Source organism: Callospermophilus lateralis, chromosome 2, assembly GCF_048772815.1.
Source record: "Callospermophilus lateralis isolate mCalLat2 chromosome 2, mCalLat2.hap1, whole genome shotgun sequence".
Taxonomy (NCBI): Eukaryota; Metazoa; Chordata; class Mammalia; order Rodentia; family Sciuridae; genus Callospermophilus; species Callospermophilus lateralis.
The window spans coordinates 65,119,894-65,141,906 of record NC_135306.1 but is presented as its reverse complement, the minus strand read 5'-3'; positions in this window follow the sequence as shown (position 1 = coordinate 65,141,906).

Here is a 22,013-nt window from a genome sequence, read left to right as displayed (position 1 = left end):
ACATCAGAGGTATGCCCATGTTCCCCTTTCTCTTCAGTTTCTTAGGAAAAGGTGATTTGCAAATCTTCATCCCAATATTCTTGTATCTCATGACCTCCAAAGGCCTTGAGATTTGGACATGTCAAAGGTTTTGTGGCCCATTCTCTTCCTTGACATTGGGCAGAGTCCTTCTTCCTCAGGCACAGCTCTACTCAACAGTTCTAGCCACCCATACCATAAAGGAAGCAGAGTAGAGATTCAAGCATTGAGATTTTGTCATAAAAAAATAGTGTTATCAAACATCAATCACATAACTGTGTCTCAGGACATGAGTGGAAAGGATAATGCAAATAGCCTCTAAAATCATTCACCTCTGTTCTCGTGAAATGGCTGACAAAGAAGAGCAGAGATGAAAATGATTTACAATTGCCACGCAGAGATTGTCCCATAAATTATTCTGAAAATTTATGGTACAATCTTTTTCATTTTCATGAAAAAAAGAGTAGGCAATGGATAAAGAGAAGAGGACCTGGGACAGAGGCATTCAAAAACTCACTTCCTTCCCTATCTAGTCAGTCCAGCCACCTTATTCTTACTCCATCACCAACTTTGACCGTGAATAAGCCAGAGGGCTTTACAAAATGCAGATTCTCAAAAGTTGGTTGGACCTCAGGAATAAAATCCTCCATGAGTAGGACTAGGAATTGAAATTCGAGCTTTCACTCATCATTAATTGATTCTAATGCAGCTGGTCACTCCAGGATCCAGCTATCTTTAAGGACATTGGCACACAAGACAATTTTCTGGAAGAAAAAAGAAAAGTCGTCTGCAATTTAAATGAGTTCCTTGCTGTCCAAAATGCTTCTGGGAGGTCTGAGATAGCATGACAGCATAGCTTCTCAGAACACTTCTCTTCCACTAAGTCCCACGAACCTCTTGTTTATTTTTGACATCTTTTCTGTGGAAGCAAATGCTAATAATTTTGTCGCGTAATATTTCAATTTGTATTCTGGACCACAAAGGAGCAGCATTCTGCTGACAGACAAACCTATCACATCCCCATGGAGATACTGACACAAAGGGAAAGCAAGCTTCCCTCTCTATCTGCATGCGGGGGCCACAGCTGAAGCACAAACGGTGCAATAAAAGAAGGACAAGGGGCAATTTAATTCACTTCCTGTTCCCAAAGCTAAGCTGTTGCTAAAGTAAGCAGAGTCTTCTAGCTGGGTCCTTTTCATCAAATGGTTATACCAAGTAACATTTGCATAGCACTTTACTTTCCAAATCACTTTCCTTTGCATTACGATCTGGTCTAACCATCAAAATAACCTAGAAATGTAGGAATTGTTTTCCCCATGTTACCTAAAGAGGGTGACAAGTTAAATGACCTACTCAAGTTCACAAAAGTTATCTTTAAAGATCGAAGAGATATGATTCAGAAGCAGGTCTTCTACCTTGAAGTCCTCTTATAAAATTGTTCTACCTTTAAAAAAACTGAGTAAATATTGTTGAATGAATGAATAGATGGATGGATAGTCCTTATGAAACAAAGATTGAAAAAAATTCAAATTAACTTTAATATGCACTCCTGGATATAACCAAGGAAGATGTCCATACCTATATAAAAATTTATTCCAAATAGAGTGCCATAAAGACACCCAAAATGTAAATGTGCTGGTTGGTCTTTTCACAGTAAGATATTCTCCAGGAATTTGTTTTGTGAAGTGTCACAAAGGAAGCACAACTTGGCTACTAAGATTCTGGAACCAGATAGTCTGCATTTGAATCCCACATCTGCTACTTACTAGTTTTGCAATCAAGTAGAAGCTACTTATTTGTGCCTCATTTTATTTGTCCACAGAATGAGAATAATAATAGCTGTGCATGGCGTATCAAATTGGTTGAGGCACTAAAACATTAAATGCATATTACGTATTCTAAATTGTATCTGGCACACAGTATCCATACATTTCTTTTATGTTAATAAAAATATCTGCTCACATGGAATCAACTTTCAATTGCCAATGTGTAGATTATTCAATAGGTTTTAGGTTTTAGTTGGGGTTGGCTTTGTACCTTGCACACAAACAGGCCTGTTCCCTGGACATTCAATTGCCCTTGGGTAAGGAGAAGGGACCTTATATTTGCAGAGCGAGTACCACATTCCAAGTTCTAGGCCACACTTTATTTATGCCATCTTACTTGGTTCTCACAATACTACCTCCAGGTAGCTATTATTGTCCCCATATTACAGATAAGAAAAATCTCAGATTCAGAACCCTAGCAGGTAAGTAATTAAACCCAAGCATTTCCCATTCTTGAGCTCTTGCTTTCAAATGGTCTCTTGTTTAATGTGGACATGAATATAATCCTTACAAATTCAAATTATAACTACTTGCCTTGCCTTACACACATCATGTAATATGTCACCATCTAGCTAAAGCCCCAGGGTGAAGCCTGATGAACCACTTTGTGGGAAACTGAAGGGCATAGGAGAATGAACCACTGTGTCAAGCCACCATCAAGCCAATGCTTTCACTCAGCAAGGAAACTCTGTCACGTGCCACGGTGTGCAAAATATCCGGATGGTAATAGTAGTTGAGAAGGTAGTTGGGATGACTGTGGTACGACAGCTCTGCCCAGTGGCAAGCACCTGGTAGCTATCAGCTGTAAAAGGCAACTCAGTATAATGTTTAAGAGAGTCAAGTTGGGAGCCAGATTGCCTATGATCTGATCCTGACTGTGTCACTTGGCAGTCACAACAGTTTAGACAAGCTATTTCATCTTTCTGTGTCACAGTTGCTCACCTGGAACCTGGGATCGCCACAAAACCTACCTCTGGGCTTCTTATGAGGATTAAATAAGCTGATATTTGAACAGTGACTGGAACACAATTCCTGCTATATCAGTAAGAATTTTTTTCTTGGGGGGGTGGTGGTACTAAGGATTTAACCCAAGGGCACTTTACCTCTGAGTCACATCCCCAGCCCTTTTTTATTTTTTAGACAGGATCTCGTTAAGTTGCTGAGGCTCACTTTGAACTTGTGATCTTCCTGCCTCAGTCTTTTGAGTTGATGGGATTATAGACATGCGCCAATACACCAAGCTATATCATGTTTTTTCTTATTAAGAAAATGGGGCTGGGTGTGATGGCACATGCCTGTAATCCCACCGTCTCCGGAAGCTGAGACAGGAGGATTGCTAGCTCAAAGCCAGCCTCAGCAATAGCACTGCACTAAGAAACTCAGTGAGACTCTGTCTTTAAGTAAAATACAAAATAGGGCTGAGGATGTGGCTCAGTAGTAGAGTGCCCCTAAATTCAATTCCTGGTACCCACTCCAAAAAAAGAAAAAAAGAAAGAAAGAAAATAGGACCCTCATTGAGGAATAAAGGATTGGTGAAGTGTGGAAAAGCAGGCATTTATGTGTATTATTGGTTGAGTTTTATGTGGATGTAACTTTTTGCAGAGCAATTTGGCAGTAGCCTGCAACATTGTAAATGTACCTTTATCAATTCCCTGCAAAGACTATAAACTCCAGCTATAACCAACACTGTGATTGTGGTTGCCTGTGAGCATTGAAGAAAGCAGTGAAAGGTAAGAAAGAGCTCCCCTAACCTAATAAAAGATGTGTATCAGAACCTAAGAAATAAGACTCTTAAGTGGAATGGCATCCAAACATTCCCTTTAAATCAGAAATAGAACCAAGGAAGCCCATTCTCATTGCTCTCAGTCAATATTGTTTTGAAGACTAAGTCTTCTGAGTTAACAGAAGAAAACAAGAAGACTGGAGAAAAACAAAGCTGACATTAAGTGCTCATACAGTGATTATCTACACAAAATTCTACTGGATCTATTAAAATATCTTATGATTGAAATTAAGACGAGATTAGCAAAATAGCTGGCTGAAGGAAAGAAAAATATCCATTTCTATATGCCAGCAAAAAACAGGAAACATCATTTTAAAAGATGTATTATTATGTATTATTCTGTAACAAATTACCCCCAAACTTGTTAAAGAAGCAAATATTTATTATCTCACAGTGTTTCTGAGAACTGGGAACCGAGTGAGTCAGCTAGATGGTTCTGGCTCAGGGTCTCTGCTGAAATTGTGGTCACACATTGCAGGCGGGGACAGTAGTCATCTGATCCTCAGCTGGGGCTAGAAGATCTACTTCAAAATGGAAAGGCCTGTCTCATTTTCTCAAATGGACCTCCCCACAGGGCTGCTGGACTATCCTTAGAGTTTGGCAGGGCCTTGCTGCAGAGGGTGACATGAGGAAGTCACGGTAATGGTAGCTTTGATGGCCTCATCTCTGAATTACTTCTTTATTTTATTCTTTCATCAGAGTCACTAATTCCATTTCACACATAATGGAAGGGAAATTAACCTCCACCATTTTTCCCCCTTTTTCTTTTTTTGTTCTGGGGATTGAACCCAGGAGCTCTTTACCACTGAGCTACGTTCTTAATCCTTTTTATTCAGAGAGAGGGTCTCACTAAGTTGCTGAGGCTGGCCTGCAGCTTGTGATCCTCCTGCTTCAGCCTCCTGAATCCCTAGGATTACAAGCATGCACCACTGAGCCCAGCAACTCCACCGTTTAAAGGGAAGAGTTTTAAAGCATGAGTGGATTTATTTTGAAATCTTCAAGAGCCAGGCACAGTGTCAACACCTGTAATCCCAGGAACCTGGGAGGCTCAGGAAGGAGGATCACAAGTTCAAGCCTCTGCAATTTAGCAATCCTCTGTCTCAAAACAAAAAATAAAAAGGGGCTGGGTGACACAGTGATAGAGGTTCAATCCCTAGTACTGGGAAAGATATGTCAATCTCTAGTATTAGGAAAGAGGTGTCATATAAATTAGTAGAAAAACTTAAGATTTTTACAAATAAATCTAATAAACAATGTTCAAAACTACAAAAAAAATTAAATTTTAGCAAAGGACAGTAGACTGAAGTAAATTCAAAGATATGAGACAGTCTGATAAATTTTCCAATCTATGTATTAACTCTAACCTAAGATCCCCAAAACCTTTTTTTTTTTAACTCAAAAAGTAGATTCTGATATTCATGTGAAAATAATTAAAAGGGACAAAACCAGAATGCATTTCTTTTGGGTGGGGGGCAGGTAACAAGGGGTTGAACTCAGGGGCACTTGACCACTGAGCCACATTCCCAGCTCTATTTTGTATTTTATTTAGAGAGAAGGTCTCACTGAGTTGCTTAGTGCCTTACAGTTGCTGAGGCTGGCTTTGAACTCATGATCCTCCTGCCTGAGCCTCCTGAGCCACTGGGATTACAGGTGTGCACCACCTCACCTGGCCAGAATACATACTCTTGAAGGAGAAAAATGACAAGATTGAAGAACATGCTCCACATATACCAAGATTTCTATATATTTGATTGCAGAATACACTGTTTAATAAATATGCCTGGGACAACTGGTTATCCATGGAGGTAAAAAGTGAAATCATAACCCTGTCTCAAACCACAGCTTCAAATTAGTGGATTCAAAAAAAAAATTTAAATTTAAATGTGAAAGGTAAAACTCTAACAGTAACAAAAGAAACTATAGGGATATGTCTTTGTGAATTTATGATATGAAACGGCTTTTAAAGCAGCTATAAAAAAATGATAGACATAAAAATTACTGAGAAATCTGATTATATTGATAATAATAAAATATTTTTTAAAAAACACAAAGAAAGTAAAAAAGACAAACCACCCATTGTTAAGATAACCTACAAGTATTAGTATCCTGACAATATAGCTCAACTCTGAAGAGTAGGATTCTTGGTCAGTGTGCCTGTAAACTCTTAATTTTAATAGGTTTAATACAGAGTATTTGAGGAAACTGTTAGCAATTCAAAGGATTCATATTTTTTTTTGCCATTTTGAAATGTGCTGACAATGAACCCATGTCATGGGCCAGCCATGGGCTGTGTGTGTGAACTATGAGCATGACACATGGGTGGACTCTCTGTCTTGGCTGTGCACACATGTGTTCTTTCACTCCCTCTGCCTTTTGATCCCACACAGTACCTGAGATGGGTGTGGCCTTCCAAAATGTCCATCAATCTGCTGACCACAAGACATCAGGAAGCTAGATTCAAGCCCCTGAGACCTGACACCTCTCAAGGGGCTGGAACTTTCTTTTTATTGAGTGTCTTCCCCTCAATAAAAAAGGGGCTTCAGAACATCCTTCTCCACCTCCTCTTTTTTCTGCCTCCTTGTGGGAGCTGGAGCAATGGAGCCGTCATTTAAGAATCCCAAGAAAAAGGTATTTTCTCTCTCTCGGTGTGGTTATTTTGTGCCAACCCAAATTCACCTGGAGTGACCCTCAATTACTTAGTCCTGTGTCCTGGCAAACCCATATTTTTCATGTTTTTATTACAGTATGTTTTATCACATAAAAGTGAGAATTGGCATCTTTTTCTAGTTCCTGGTTCAATTGATACAGCTATAGCACAATGTATGCTTGTTGGCTATTTATTTTATTATTTTCTATTCTTTTTAAATTGCCTATTTATATTCTTTTTACTATTTAATACTATCTTCAAGCTATGAGCAAACTCCAAGACAATAAAATAAATTAATCTCTATATACCTTAAAAAAAAGACAATTCTCTTGGCGTATTGATATGGCTTTATTTCCAGAAACCTTACAATCTATGGTTAAAAAAGTGAAAGATTGCTAGACTATCTAAGATACTTTGGTAAGATGGCTTAATATAATTATGCAAAAATCAATAACTTTTCTTGTTACTAGCAGTAAGCACCCAGAAATGGAAATATGGGTGATGTTTTATTTACAATGGCAAAACAAAGTAAATAAAGTATTTCAGGAGAAATTTAACAAGGCAGACTTAGTATTTCTATAAATGAATCTATAAAATTTTGCCATAAAACAAGATCTGACCAAATGGAAAGGCAAACTATTCTAGACAATTCTTCTACATGTATATGTGGATAAAAGCAAGGAGGAGGGAATGGGCTTGGAACATTTGGAGACTAATTCAGAACACAGGCGAGCTGGTCCTTGCATTCGGCCATTCAGCAAGTATTTATTGAGCACTTATTAAGTGCCAGGCTGTAGGCTATACCCTGGTGATAGTCTAGAATTGATCCAAGTTCTCATGGAGATGTGAATGGTTTAACAATAATAGAAGACAAGGTTTTATAAAAAAACCTTTACAAAACATGAGGGTTGGCACAAATAAGAGAACTTGAGTATCACATTCATGCCATTATCTGACAGATATAGGAATAGAGGCCAGAAAGGAGATGTGATTTAGTCAAGTTCAAACAACTAGCAAGTAAGCTACAATGGAATTCAGGTCTCTTGACTTTCTCAACATACCATTCTTCCTCTCAGTACTTAAAGTGTCCTCTGGTACCTCTAGTACTCTAGCACTAAAAATGATCTTTAGCACAATTATGACATGCCATTAGAGGGAAAAAACCCTGGGCATGGTCATGGTGCTTATTCTCTATTGATAGATGGCTAAATAAACAGGTACATATAAATAAGAAGATATCAGGAAGCTATTAAAATATGTGAATCTAAACCAGGCATAGTAGTGCACACCTGTAATCCCAGTTACTCAGGAGGATGAGGCAGGGGGATCACAAGTTTGAGGCCAGCCTCAGCAACTTAGCAAGACTCTGTCTAAAAACTGAAATAAAATAAAAGGTTGGGGGTGTAACTTAGTGGAAGAGTGATTGCTTAGCATGCACAAAGCCCTGGGTAGAATCCCCAGTACTGAAAAAAAAATTATATGTATGTATGTATGTTTAAATCTAGATGTGGATCTACACATGGAATATGTCTATTATATATCATTGAGAATAGAATAGAAAACTATATTTTTCATCATCCCTCTTATATAAATTCTATATGAACAAACATATGTGTGACATTTTACATAATTATATATGCATGTGTACATGGGTGCATATATACATGTATGCACAGAGCGATATATAAAGATTTCTGGATGAGGATTCACCATGATGCTAACAGTAGTTCTTGGGGCTGTGATATTTGAGGTCAATGAGCTGAGGCTGTAGCTCAGTGGTAGCACTTGCCTACTGCATGTGAGTTCCTGGGTTTGATCCCCAGCACTAAGGGTGGTAGGGAGGGAGGGAGGGAGGCAGGGAGAAAGAGAGAGGGAGAGAGAGAGAGAGAGAGAGAGAGAGAGAGAGAGAGAGAGAGAGAGAGAGAGAGAGAGAGAGAGATTTGAGATAGAATTTATTTTCCTCTTTGTACATCTCTCTGTTGATGATTTTTAAAGATTGATCAGATAATATTATGAAAGAAGTGAAAAGATCATGTCCTGAGTAACTCCAGATATCAGGAGCACAAATCATGAGTTGAAACCAATGCTTGCATCAGAACATGGGCATTGGAGACACAGATGGCAGCAGGACCTGCTCACCCAGAAAAAGGAGCAAGGGAAAGATATATTGGACTAAATAATCTAGGCTTTATCTCTATGTAGTGTCCACCATAATAATAAAAAAGATTCAAAGTTTATATTAACAAAGGATGACAGAAACTATGTTAGCACATCAGTCCCATTCCCAAACATCAAGAGCTTCAACAGTATTAAAAATACTATAAAGAATAATAATCACCTTGTGGAAATCCTTCATGTCTCAGAGCCAGCTGATGAAAAGTAAGGAAATTGCTGGACAGGAATTCCTTTCTTTTCTTAGTCCTTCCTTTTTTCTAACATTTAGACTATAGACTCACTTCCTAGAGGCACAAAAGTCATCTTGCAATCACAGCTATGGACACAACATGGCGAAGCAGAAAGCTAGAAGGAGCCTGGACTCTTGATAGCATCCTTAGCACTTCTTCCAGCCCCGGACTGCCCATCTTTGGCTATGTTGTCATAGGAGGAAAATAATGGCTTCATATAGAAGCACCCAGTTAGCACTCTTCCAGTTACGTGTAGCTGAATGTAATCCTAAAGGTTCCACACAATAAAAATTTCTTTAAAGGATTTTGCTTATTCATAGTTTGTGATGTTCTTACATAAGCAGGAGCTATAATGGACTTTTGCCAAATTAATTTTAGAAGAAATCAAGGGTGAAATTATGAGGGCAAGGAAAATCAATACCTTTCTTGAAAAAAAAAAATGTTACTTACTAATCACAAACCCTTAGCAGCACCCAATACAGGATGACATACAAATAGTTGCTATGTCAATTATAATAATTTCTATTTCATAAACCTTTCATGACAATGTGCTAATCTGGTTCCAGTTTGATCTTTGATCCAGAGTACTGTACTGACTTTCCTCATAGTGTTCTCTGAAATCAGCTGCCTTCTTTAAAATTTAATCTGCATCGACGTAAAAACACTGTAGCCACAATTGTATTCATTTAAATCCCATTTATGTTTTAGACCTTTATCACATAAGGTCCAGTCCTTCTGTTCTGATTTTATGAATAGACATTGTAATTCAGAAAAGTTCTTTAGAAAGTTGCATGAAAAGTATTTATCTACGTTATATAATTTTGCCATGACTGATAACTGTTGATCTGTACCAAAAAAAAATAGTTCTGGAGTAAAGCTACATAGGAAATTTATATGATATAATTGAGTCATCATTGACCATTTATAGTCCTTTCCCTTCACTGCATTTATTAATCCTTAAAAGATTTTCAGAGAATGGTTCTATTCCAATGTTCTTCATGTACCATCTGTTCAAGTGCATTCCTTATATTCTTACTAGGTTTTCACAGATGCCTCTTTTTAAATCAGCCATCTCCTCAGGAGTATCATCTGGCTCCCGTTACTCTGCTCCAGGGAGCCCCTTGTCACCACAGTAATGCCAGCATCAGAGCAGATGTTCCTTATTCTCTGGCATATTTCCCTTCCTTGGAAGAAATTTTTAATGCAAATTTTGAGGTGAAAAACATCATGTGGTGAAAGCATTTTCTACAAGTGCTCTCTCTCTGCATCAAATGCAATGCTTGGTAGCCTCATTGCCACTCTTCAAAAGGCTTGGTCAGAGAGCACCCAGGAGAGAACAGTGGAAAACCACAGGAGTTAGATGTGAAACAGCATCAAATTCTATAAGACTCAACTGTTTAAAGAGACTTTTTCATAACAGAAAATAAGCAAAGCTTGATTTGGCAGAAGACAACATCTTGTTTTGGGAATTTATGTGACATACAGTTGTGATACCTATGCAGAATGATTTGGAAGACAAAGATTTTTCATGGAGGCCATTAGGGTGGATAACTAAGTGCAGCTCTTTTTCTTAGTGCTAGGATCTGATATTTAAATGGCTTTAAAATATTTCCTTCATGTCTACAGCTTAGTTGTTCCACATGGACAGAACTTCAAAGTGAAAACTAGATGCAGAGAGGCAGAAACACCCTCAAGTTAAAGGGAAAGTGTGTTGTGCTGGAGTTAGACCAGGGTTGTAGAAGCAGATGAGCTGGATGTTGCTCACCTAGCTGTCTGTGGGGACTTGAGCAAGCACCTTACCTATATAACCTGACACCTCAATTCCTCATCTTTAGAGTAAGAAGTGGGACAGGATGATCTCCAGGGGGGCTTCCAGCTTGGAAGTAGCATAGAATTATTTTGAATCCATTTCCAGAATGGCATAACAAATGGTGAGCTCTGTTGCATCCACTGGGGTTAGAGGGACATGTTGAAAGCTTGTCCATATATAGTTAGGAGGAACAGTAAATGAAGATGAGAAATCAAAGTGAGAGTTTTCTAAGCCAGGGGCACAGCATTATGGGCTACATTTTTGGCCACAACATATCAGAGGAGAGGGAAGTTCCTAGAGTGACAGGAAAATAAGTCCCATAATGTAGAACCAGCTCTATCCATTACTCGCAAGCATCATCAGGCTGGAAATTCACATTTGAGAGTTTAAAAGAGGGAATTTTAAAATTTTAAAAGAGGGAATTAAAGTAGATGGCTAGGTTGGGTGCACTGGCACACACCTGTAATCCCAGTGGCACTGGAGGCTCACAAGTTCAAAGCCAGCCTCAGCAACTTAGCAAGACCCTGCCTCAAAGTTAAAAAAAACAGAAGCCAAAAAAACATGGGCTTGGAATGTTGCACAATGTCCCTGGGCTCAATCCCTGACACTGATAAATAAATAAATAAAGTGGATGGATGAGCTCTGGGGAAGTGGGAGCAGCTTCCAGATTGAAGCCTGATGGCAAGACATCGATAAGAAACATGTTTACTTACAGTCTTCCCTTCTCTCCATCATTTACTTCCCCTTCTCCAGATTCAGACAACTTCAATTTGGTTAGCAAGAATTTTAACTGACCAAGATACTTTGCAATCAATTGCTGCTCTCATTCATTCCACATTCCACCTATGATCAAATGGGCAAATTTTAAAAGGTAGTGAACAAATAATTCAATTATTGGAACAAGTTTACAAGATTTAACTAAAGCTTTGAGGGGATGAAAAAGAAAGAAAAACAAACTTACTCTTTTTTTCCTTTATTGAAAGTTAGGAGGATTGTTAATATATAACTTATTTTAGCTTGGTTATTAAGTATCCAGATGTTCATCTCAAATTCCCACTTTACAATTACAATCTTAGTCATTTAGTGAAGGGACTTCAAAGGCCTCAAAAGAAATGTAGCTTCCCAAGTAAATGTCAATTCTCTCTTTCTCTATCCCCTCATTTTCACAAAAATATTTCTTCTGAGCAATCTTGTTTTTCTTCTATTTGTCTTAGTTTCCCCCTTTAACATTACTTTCTCCCCAGGTGCGTTAGTCAGCTTTCCATTACTGTAACAAAACACTTTGTGATAGTAAACTTACAAAGAGGAAAAATTTATCTGGGCTCACAATTTTGGAGTTTTAAATCCATAGTCGGGCTTTTGGGCCTGAGGTGAGGCCATTTATCATGGTGGAAAATACACAGCGGAGCAAAACCCTTCACCTACAGCCAGGATGAAATAGAGAAAGGAAGAAACCCCTTAGAGGCCAGCAGACCTCCCCACCTATACACACACACATAGTGACTGGATGACCTCTCCCTAGGCCCCACCTACCTCCTTAAGTTTCTACCATCTCCCAAGAGCATAGCAGGAAACTAAGACTTTAACACAAAGGCTTTCGGGAGACATTTAAGATCTAAACTAGAGCACCAAGGTATCCTGAAACCATTCTGAAATGTCCTTTACCAACTCAGGCTTCTCAACCCCATTCCATCAACCCATTCATTGAGCTATCAAAATTGCTTTCTCCCTGTCCCATTCCCTTCTATCTTAGAAATGGCCAGTTTATGGTGGCAAACTCACTTAGTGAGAGGCTCATGGGCAGTGCTCCTGAAAGAAGACTGATCCAGACCCAGAACATCCTGCACACTCACAGAATGAAAATAAGGTTGCCACTAAGTCACTGGTGGCTATTTAAATTCATTTTAAAATAAAATTTAAAACTCCATTTTTTAGTGGCACTATTCAGTTACTAAGCATAAGAACATTTCTGTGAACAGAGATTGGTCTATTAGACAGTGTTGCCTTAACAAACAGATCTATTCTAGTGGCAAACTGTGAATGTGACTGTTATTTCTGTGGGAAACTCTACATATACTAAAAATGAAGCATAGCCCCGCTGGAGCTCAGGCCTGGCCCAAATCCACTCACACTGACCTGAGCGGGACCCAGGCTCACAGTCGGCCACTGGCAGACACCAGCCAGAGCTCAGGCTCTGGCACAGGACTGTCTCTTCCGGCCAGCAGACCACTGTGGGAGCTCAGGCCCAGCCCCATTCAACCCACAGTGACTTGCTCAGGAGCCAAGACCAGGGTAGTACCCAGTTCGCCAACTCCCCACCACCACCTGGGAGCTCAAGCCTAACTCACTTCCATCTTGGAACACTACAGACATCTGCATAGCCTTTCCCACACAGTAGCCCCTACCTTTTGACAACAGACAGGACCTAGAAGCAGCTGTATCTCAGAGCAGGCATCCCAATGGGAGGCCCACCCTTTCAACCTCATCTCTGTGAGACACTGCATCCATCTTGGGGCATCTGCACTATTATTTGAGTTACCTTGGCTATTGCCACCACCACCTTTAGCTGAAGTAGCATACATTGAGGGACACCAGCAGGGTCTGGAAGCCCCAAATCAAGGTGAGGTACAGACAATCTGCACAGGTGCTACAAGAATATAAGGTAAAAACTGTAATATCTCAGATCCACACTGCAAGAAAGGAAGACACACAGACAACATAAAAAAAAAAAAAACAAGGGAGGAAAGTGCCCCAAAGAAACCAGGACACTACAATAACAGAATCTATGTACAGCAAAGTTGATGAAATGTCAGAGAAGGAGTTCAGAATGTTCATAATTAAAATGATCTGTGAATTAAAGAATGACCTAAATGAGCAAATACAGGACAAAAAAATTGATCACTCCAACAAAGAGATAACAGAGTAAATACAAGTAGCAAAGGATTACTCCAAGAGAGAGATAGAGAATCTGAAAAAAAAATCCTTCAAATGAAGGATACAATAAACCAAGTAAAAATTTCAGTAGAAAGCATAACCAACAGAGTAGATCACTTGGAAGAAAGAACATCAGGTAATGAAAACAAAGTATACAATCTGGAAAATAAAGTTGATCACACAGTGAAGATACGAAACCATGAACAGAACATCCAAGGATTATGGGACAGTATCAAAAGACCGAACCTAAGAGTTATTGGGATAGAGAAAGGCACAGAGTTTAAAACAAAGGAATGCACAATCTCTTCAATGAGATAATATCAGAAAATTTCCCAGGCATGAAGAATGAATTGGAAAACCAAATACAAGAGGCTTCCATACCAAATGTACAAAATTAAAACAGATCTACATCAAGACAAATTATAATGAAAATGCCTAGCATACAGAATAAGGGTAGAATCTTAAAAGCCACAAGAGAGAGGAATCAGATCACATAAATTCGTATCTCAGCAGATTTTTCAACCCAGACCCTCAAAGCCAGGAGATCATGGAACAACATATACCAAGCTCTGAAAGAAAATGGATGCCAACCAAGAATCTTATATCCAGCAAAATTAAGCTTTATATTTGATGATGAAGTAACAACCTTCCATGATAAACAAAATTTAAAAGAATTTACAACTAGAAAACCTGTACTACAGAACATCCTCTGCAAAATGTTCCATGTAGAGGAAATAAAAAACAATGATGAAAATCAGCAGAGGGAAGGATTACACTAAAGGAAAAACTAATCAGAAGAGAAACCAAGTCAAGTTAAATACCAAAAATAAGCAAAAATTTCTGGAATACAAATCATGTCTCAATAATAACCCTGATTGTTAATGGCCTAAACTCACCAATCAAAAGACATAGACTAGCAGATTGGTCAGAAATAAAAACAGATCCAACAATATGCTGCATCCAAGAGACTCATCTCATAGGAAAAGACATCCACAGATTGAAGGTGAAGGATTGGGAAAAATCCTACCACTCACATGGATTGTGGAAGCAAGCAAGGGTTTCCATCCTCATATCAAAAAAAGTAGACTTCAAGCAAAAGTTAATCAAAAGGGATAAAGAAGGATATTTCACATTGATTAAGGGAAACATTCATCCATAAGACATAACAATAATAAAATTATATGCCCCAAACAATGGAGCATCTCTGTTCATCAAACAAACTGTTCTCAAGTTCAAGAGTCAAATAGACCACAACATAATAATTTTGGGTGACTTTAACATACTTCTTTCATCACTGGATAGATCTTCCAAAAAAAAGCTGAACAAAGAAACTATAGAACTCAATAACACAACCAATAACTTAGACTTAACTGACATATGTAGAATATTTCATCCTTCAACAAGTGAATACACTTTCTTCACAGCATCACATGAACCCTTCTCTAAAATAGACCATATATTATACCACAAAGCAACTCTTAGCAAATATAAAAAAGTAGGGGTACTACCCTGCTTTCTATCCATTCATGATGAAATGAAATTAGAAATCAATAATAAAATAAGAAATAAAAACTACTCCAAAACCTAGAGACTAAACAATATGTTACTAAGTGAACAAGGGGTTGCAGAAGACATCAGGAAAGAGATTAAAAAATTCTTAGAGGTAAATGAGAACACAGATACAACGTATCGAAATCTCTGGGACACTATGAAGGCAGTTCTACGAGGAAAGTTCTTTGCATGGAGTTCATTCTTTAAAAGAAGAAAAAGTCAACAAATAAATGACTTAACATTACATCTCAAAACCTTAGAAAAAGAAGTACAAATAAACAACAAAAGCAGCAGAAGACAGAAATAATTAAAATCAGAGCTGAAATCAATGAAATTGAAAGAAAAAAAACAATAGAAAAAATTGACAAAACAAAAAGTCTATTCTTTGAAAAAATAAATAAAATCGATAGACCCTGAGCCATGCTAATAAAGAGAAGGAGAGAGAAAACTCAAATTACTAACATACATGATGAAAAAAATCACAACAGACACTAGAGAAATACAGAAGATAATTAGAAATTATTTTGAAAACTTGTATTCCAATAAAATATTAAAGGCATCAACAAATTTCTAGAGTCATATAATTTGCCCAAATTGAATTAGCATGGTATACACAATTTAAACAGATCAATTTCAAGCAACAAAATAGAAGATGCGATCATAAGCCGACAAACCAAGAAAATTCCAGAACTGGATGGATACACAGCCAAGTTCTACAAGACCATTAAAACATAACTAATGCCAATACTCTTCAATTTATTTCAGGAAATAGAAAAAGAGAGAACACTTCCAAACTCATTCTATGAGGTCAATATCACCCTGATTCCAAAACCAGGCAAAGACACATCAAAAAAAAGAAGACTTCAGACCAATATCTCTAATAAACATAGATGCAAACATTCTCAATAAAATTCTGGTAAATCAAAAACATTAACATATCAAAAATATAGTACACCACAATCAAGTGGGGTTCATTTCAGGAATGCAAGGTTGGTTCAACATACGGAAATCAATAAATATAATTCACCACATCAATACACTTAAAGTTAAGGACCATATAATCATCTCAATAGATGCAGAAAAACCATTTGACAAAATACAGCACCCCTTCATGTTCAAGACACTAGAAAAACTAGAGATAACAAGAACATATCTCAAATCATAAAAGCTATCAATGCTAAGCCCCAGGTCAACATCATTCTAAATGGAGAAAAAATGAAAGCATTCCCTCAAAAAACTGGAACAAGGCAGGGATGCCTTCTTTCACAACTTCTATTTAACATAGTTCTTGAAACACTGGCAATTAGACAGATAAAAGAAATTAAAGGGATATGGATAGGTAAAGAAGAACTCAAATTAGCACTATTTGCTGATGATATGATTCTATACCTAGAAGACCCAAAAAATTCCACCAGAAAACTTCTAGAACTAGTAAATGAATTCAGCAAAGTAGTAGGATACAAAACCAACACCTATCAATCAAAGGCATTTCTGTATATCAGTGACAAATCCTCAGAAAGGGAAACAAGGAAAACGATCTCATTTACAATAGCATCTAAATAAATAAATAAATAAAATACTTGGGAATCAACTTAATGAAAGAGGTGAAAGACCTCTACAATGAAAACTAAAGAAAGAAATTAAAGAAGACCTTAGAAGATGGAAAGATCTACCTGGTTCTTGGATAGGAAGAAATTAATATTGTCAAAATGACCATACTACCAAAAGCACTATACAGATTTAATGCAATTCCAATCAAAATCACAATGGCATTCCTCATAGAAATAGAAAAAGCAGTCATGAAATTCATCTGGAGAAATAAGAGATCCAGAATAGCTAAAGCAATCCTTAGCAGGAAGAGTGAAGCAGTGACATTGCTATACCACCAACTTAAACTATGCTACAACATAGTTTAAACAGAATGGTATTGGCACCAAAAAGACTTGTAGACGAATGGTACAGAATAGAGGACAGAGACTAACCCAAAAATTACAGTTACCTTATATTAGACAAAGGTGCCCAAAACATGCATTGGAGAAAAGATAGCCTCTTCAACAAATGGTGCTGGGAAAACTGGAAATCCATTTGCAACAAAATGAAATTAAACCCTTATCTCTCACCATGCACAAAACTCAACTCAAAGTGGATCAAGGACCTAAGAATTAAACCAGAGACCCTGGGCCTATTCGAAGAAAAAGGCAGCCCAAATCTCCATCATGTCAGATTAGGCCCCAACTTCCTTAACAAGACTTCTATAGCACAAGAATTAATATCAAGAATCAATAAATGGAATGGATTCAAACTGAAAAGCTTCTTCTCAGCAAAAGAAACAATCAGTGAAGTGAATAGAGAGCCTACTAATTGGGAACAAATTCTTACCACATGCATGTCAGAGCACTAAACTCAAGAATATATAAAGAATTCAAAAATCTTAACACCAAAAATAAAAAAAAAAACCCAACCAATAAATGAGCCAAGGACATGAACAGACACTTCTCAGAAGAAGACATACCATCAATCAACAAATATATGAAAAAATGTTCACATTTCTAGCAATTAGAGAAATTCAAATAGAAACTACTCTAAGATTTCATCTCACTCCAGTCAGAATGGCAGCTATTAGCAACACAAACAACTATCAGTGTTGGCGAGGATGTAAGGAATAAGGCACACTCATACATTGCTGGTGGGACTGCAAATTGGTGCAGCCAATATGGAAAACAGTATGGAGAATCCTTGGAAAACTGGAAATGGAACCACCATTTGACCCAGCTATCCCACTCCTTGGTCTATGCCCAAAAGACTTAAAAACAGCATAGTACAGGGACAAAGCCACATCAATGTTTATAGCAGCACAATTCATAATAGCTAAACTGTGGAATCAACCTAGATGCCGTTCAGTAGATGAATGGATAGGGAAGATGTGGTATATATACACAATGGATTATTATTCAGCATTAAAAGAGAATAAAATAATGGAATTTTCAGGTAAATGGATGGAGCTGGAGAATATAATGCTAAGTCAAATTAGTCAACCCCTCAAAACCAAACACAGAATGATTTCTCTGAGTTAAGGATGCTGATTCATAATATGCAGCAGGCAAGGGGTGGGGGAGATGGGAGGATTAATTGAACTCTAGATAGGGCAAAGGAGAAAAGGAGAGGGAGGGAAAGAGAGTGGGTATATGAGTAGGAAAGATGATGGCATGTGATGGTCATCATTACTCTAAGTACATGTATAAAGACACGAAGGATATGACTACTTTGTGTACAACCAGAGATACAAAACATTGTTCTCTATGTGTAATATGAATTTTAGAGCATTCTGTTGTCAAATATAACAAATTTAAAAAAAATAAAATGAAGCTATTTATGTCTGGTAGGTGTACAACCAGAATTTGGGATAGGAGGTGGCCAGATGAGGGAGATATGACTGTCTTTTTAGGAGTACCTTTTATATGCCAGGGTTTGGGCATAGGTGGAACAAATGAAGATACAGGAGAAGAGAACTCTCTTTTTATATTAGAAGGAAATGTTCCAGGAACCCACTTTTCAGATGACAAAAGAGACTAAAGGGACCAATTTGTCCAAAGCTTTAAAACCAGAGTTAGTGCAAAATTGAGTCTATCTACAGTGAAGTATTCTGTCTACTGTCCCATGCTGCCTATAAACCTCTGCCACTAGGGAAAAGCAGGGAGGACTCCTAGGCACTGTTCTTCAAAATTTATCAGCTTTCCTCCAAAGTGAAGCTTGGGACTATGCCAATGCAGAGAGCAAGACATACTTTTTTTAACTTTTTATTTTAAGATAATTATAGTCTCACACACAGTTGTAAGAAGTAATACAGAGAGATCTTGTATATTCCTTTGATAGCTTCTCTAAAAAATCTGTATACTAGACCCTCTACTTGGTGCTGGGACTATAGAAAAAAGATTTTCTTTACCCTAAAGGACTTTAAAAGCTAATGGAAGCCTATAAAGCTATCATTAATAAGAGATGATTAAAGCAAAATGTAACACTATAGTCAGCTCTCAATTATCAAATAATAGTAATGACATTCTAGCTAAGCAAGTAAGTATGAAACAGACACCTAACTGCTCTATGTCTCAGTTTTTTCATCTGTAAAGTAGGAGTAATCATAGCATCTGTACTAGAGGATCAGTGTGAACATTCACAGAGTACAGAATCTGGGTATTTTAGTTACTATTAATATTGCATCCATCATTAGGATTCTGTTCTCCATTCTAAAATTGCTCTATAATGCACTTATGGAACTTCTATATGAGAAAAAATTTCAATTGCTCTTTGTTAAAAAATAAGTGTCTCACATTGTGAGCTAGTGGTATGCCTTATCTTAGATAAGGATACTGAGAAGGGGCAGCTAATCCACCTTAGAGAACATAGAGAGATCTCAGAAGGATCACTAAAAGAGAAGATGAAATCTGAGCTGATTTTTTTCCTGGCACTTTCTTTCCTTCTATTCATGCTTCATATTTTTGATATAGATATATATTTTGCCTACATGGATTATACTGTAGACTATTTTTATATCTTTTTTTAATGCCCACCAATATATTATTAACACAAATTCTTGTCAATTACCATATGGATTTTCTTACAATACAATCATTATGTTTATTTTATCCTTAATTCCATACAGTTGGCTACACCTATAATAGTTTGACTTTTGATATCTTTGACTTGGTGATGGTATAAAAATGACATGAATTCAGTGGAAACTATCACTCAAATTTTGAATTTTGACTTTTTCATGGGTTTGTGATGTACAGTATGCCCCATTCTTATAATACTGGGCAGTGACAGTGAGCCACAGAGACTGATTTTGAAGATCAAAGATTTAGGGAGGAAAAAAGGCAGGAGAGAATTCAAGGCAAATGAAACATTAAATAAACATTAGATTCCTAGTAATTTTGAGGCAGAAGGGGGCCCAAAGATCATCCAGTCCTACTTTTCGTCCCCTGCAGCTCTTCCTTGCAACCTGTTCATGGATTTTTAAATGTACTCCCCACTTGATGAAGCTACCTATTCCAGATACTTAGCTGTTGTTGACATTTACATGCATACACCTCAAAGCAAAATCCACATACCCACATGAGCAGATGATTCAGGGTATAAGAGCAATCCATCAAGGCAACAGTCCTCACCTACTGCAAGGTTGTGGCGTTTGTGATTAGGGTTCCAATGCCTTACAAACATTAACAACTCCAAAATTTTTTAAATGCAAAAGCCTTGAGAGTATTGAAAATTTAGGCAAGTAGCACTATGTTATTTTGGGAAAAAGAGAGGAAGCTAAAAATATGAAAATGGTGATACTCTTAACTTTTTATAATATAATTGGTCCTAGAAGGAAAAATAAATCCTGTATCATGTCAAAATTATTATGATGGTACTCAACAAAATATACAGGGCAGAACAGAAAAATGGTTAAGTTTGTGTGACTAGAGTAGCAATATCAATATTGTATGCCAATATGAGAACACCAGAAATACATTTAGGAACTTAAAGGCTGAGCCTGGTAAGCAGCTTTATTGTAAGCCTGTAGGCTGAAGGTAGTTCAAGCTCAACAGTATCAGTGAGTATTACATGAGCAGGTGCAGACCCCACAGCCACGTTACCTCTCAGCAAATTTGAAGCAAAACTAAAATTGAACTATGTGATAGAGAGAGCATTACAAATCAGTGAGAAAAAATTAATGTGTTAAGACATCCAGATAAATATTTGGGACCTTCACTCTTCACATCAAAATTAATTCCTGATAAATTTTTTAAGTGAAAAATAAAATGATAAAAAGGAAAATTTTAATACTTTCAAAGTGGTAAAGAGTTTTCTAATATGACACAACATCTGGAAGTAATAAAAAATTTTATATGAGAAAATATCATCAAAGACTAAGATTATAAAAAATTATAATTCATGTCACAGATGAAAAACCTCTTTTCATAATACATTAAGCTCTCCTTCTAATCAACAAGAAGAATACCAGCAATTCAATGAAAAATATGAGCAAAATACGTGAACAATTTGCAGAAAAATATAATAGGTCATAATCACATAAAAATACTCAATCACAAAAAATACAAATTCAAATTAAACTGCATATTATTCTCACCTATAAAACTTGGAGACCTCAAAAATATGATCATACATTCTTATTCATTGATGGTGAGTTGTACATTGGTAAAACTTTTATGGAGGGAAATTTGGTACTATCAATCAAAATTGTAAATGTGCAGTCTTTGACCTAGTAATTCCATTTCTAATAATTTATCCTTCATATATATTGAGCATATGTATAAGGTTATTTGTTGCTTCATTGTTTATAAGATCAAAGATAGAAAGTCACCTGATTGTCTCTTACTGTCAAACTGCTAAGTGGCTATTATCAAAATGAGACAAATATTTATGATCAGATATGAAAACACCTTTAAGATATATGGTTAACTGGAAAAAGCAAAGTGTAGACATCATTCCTTGATATGAGTTCATAATAGAAAGCTAATCAGATTATACATGGATATAGGTAGATTTTTGCTTATGTATATTCAGAATTTTGCTTGTATTTATTTAGAATACCCGAAGGACAGCCAGAAACTAGTAAAAATGGTTGTTTCCTTGGAGGTGTACCTGATGCTGGAGGTTAGAGGTAGGGGAGAGAGAAACTTTTTACTGTAGTGCAGCTTTTTATCTTTTGAATTTACCAGGAACGCTAGTTATTCAAAATAAAGTCAATCAAAAAGTCAATTCCCTTGGAATAAATCTCTTCTTCTCTTACACCTGTTTGTTTTTCTTGCTCTTTTGCTGTTTTGCTGTCCTTGCATATTTTTATCACTAGCAAAACCATTAGCTCCTTGAGTGCTACAATTCTGTCTCCATCATGATTCCATCTCCAGCATTATCTCAGTGTCACGAAAAGGGATTTTTTTTTTAAATGATGTTTTGAAGGATGATGAAAACCCTTTTCTTGGAATAAATCTGGCCACCTTTAAACAAGGCTGTTAAATACTCTTTCATCCAATCT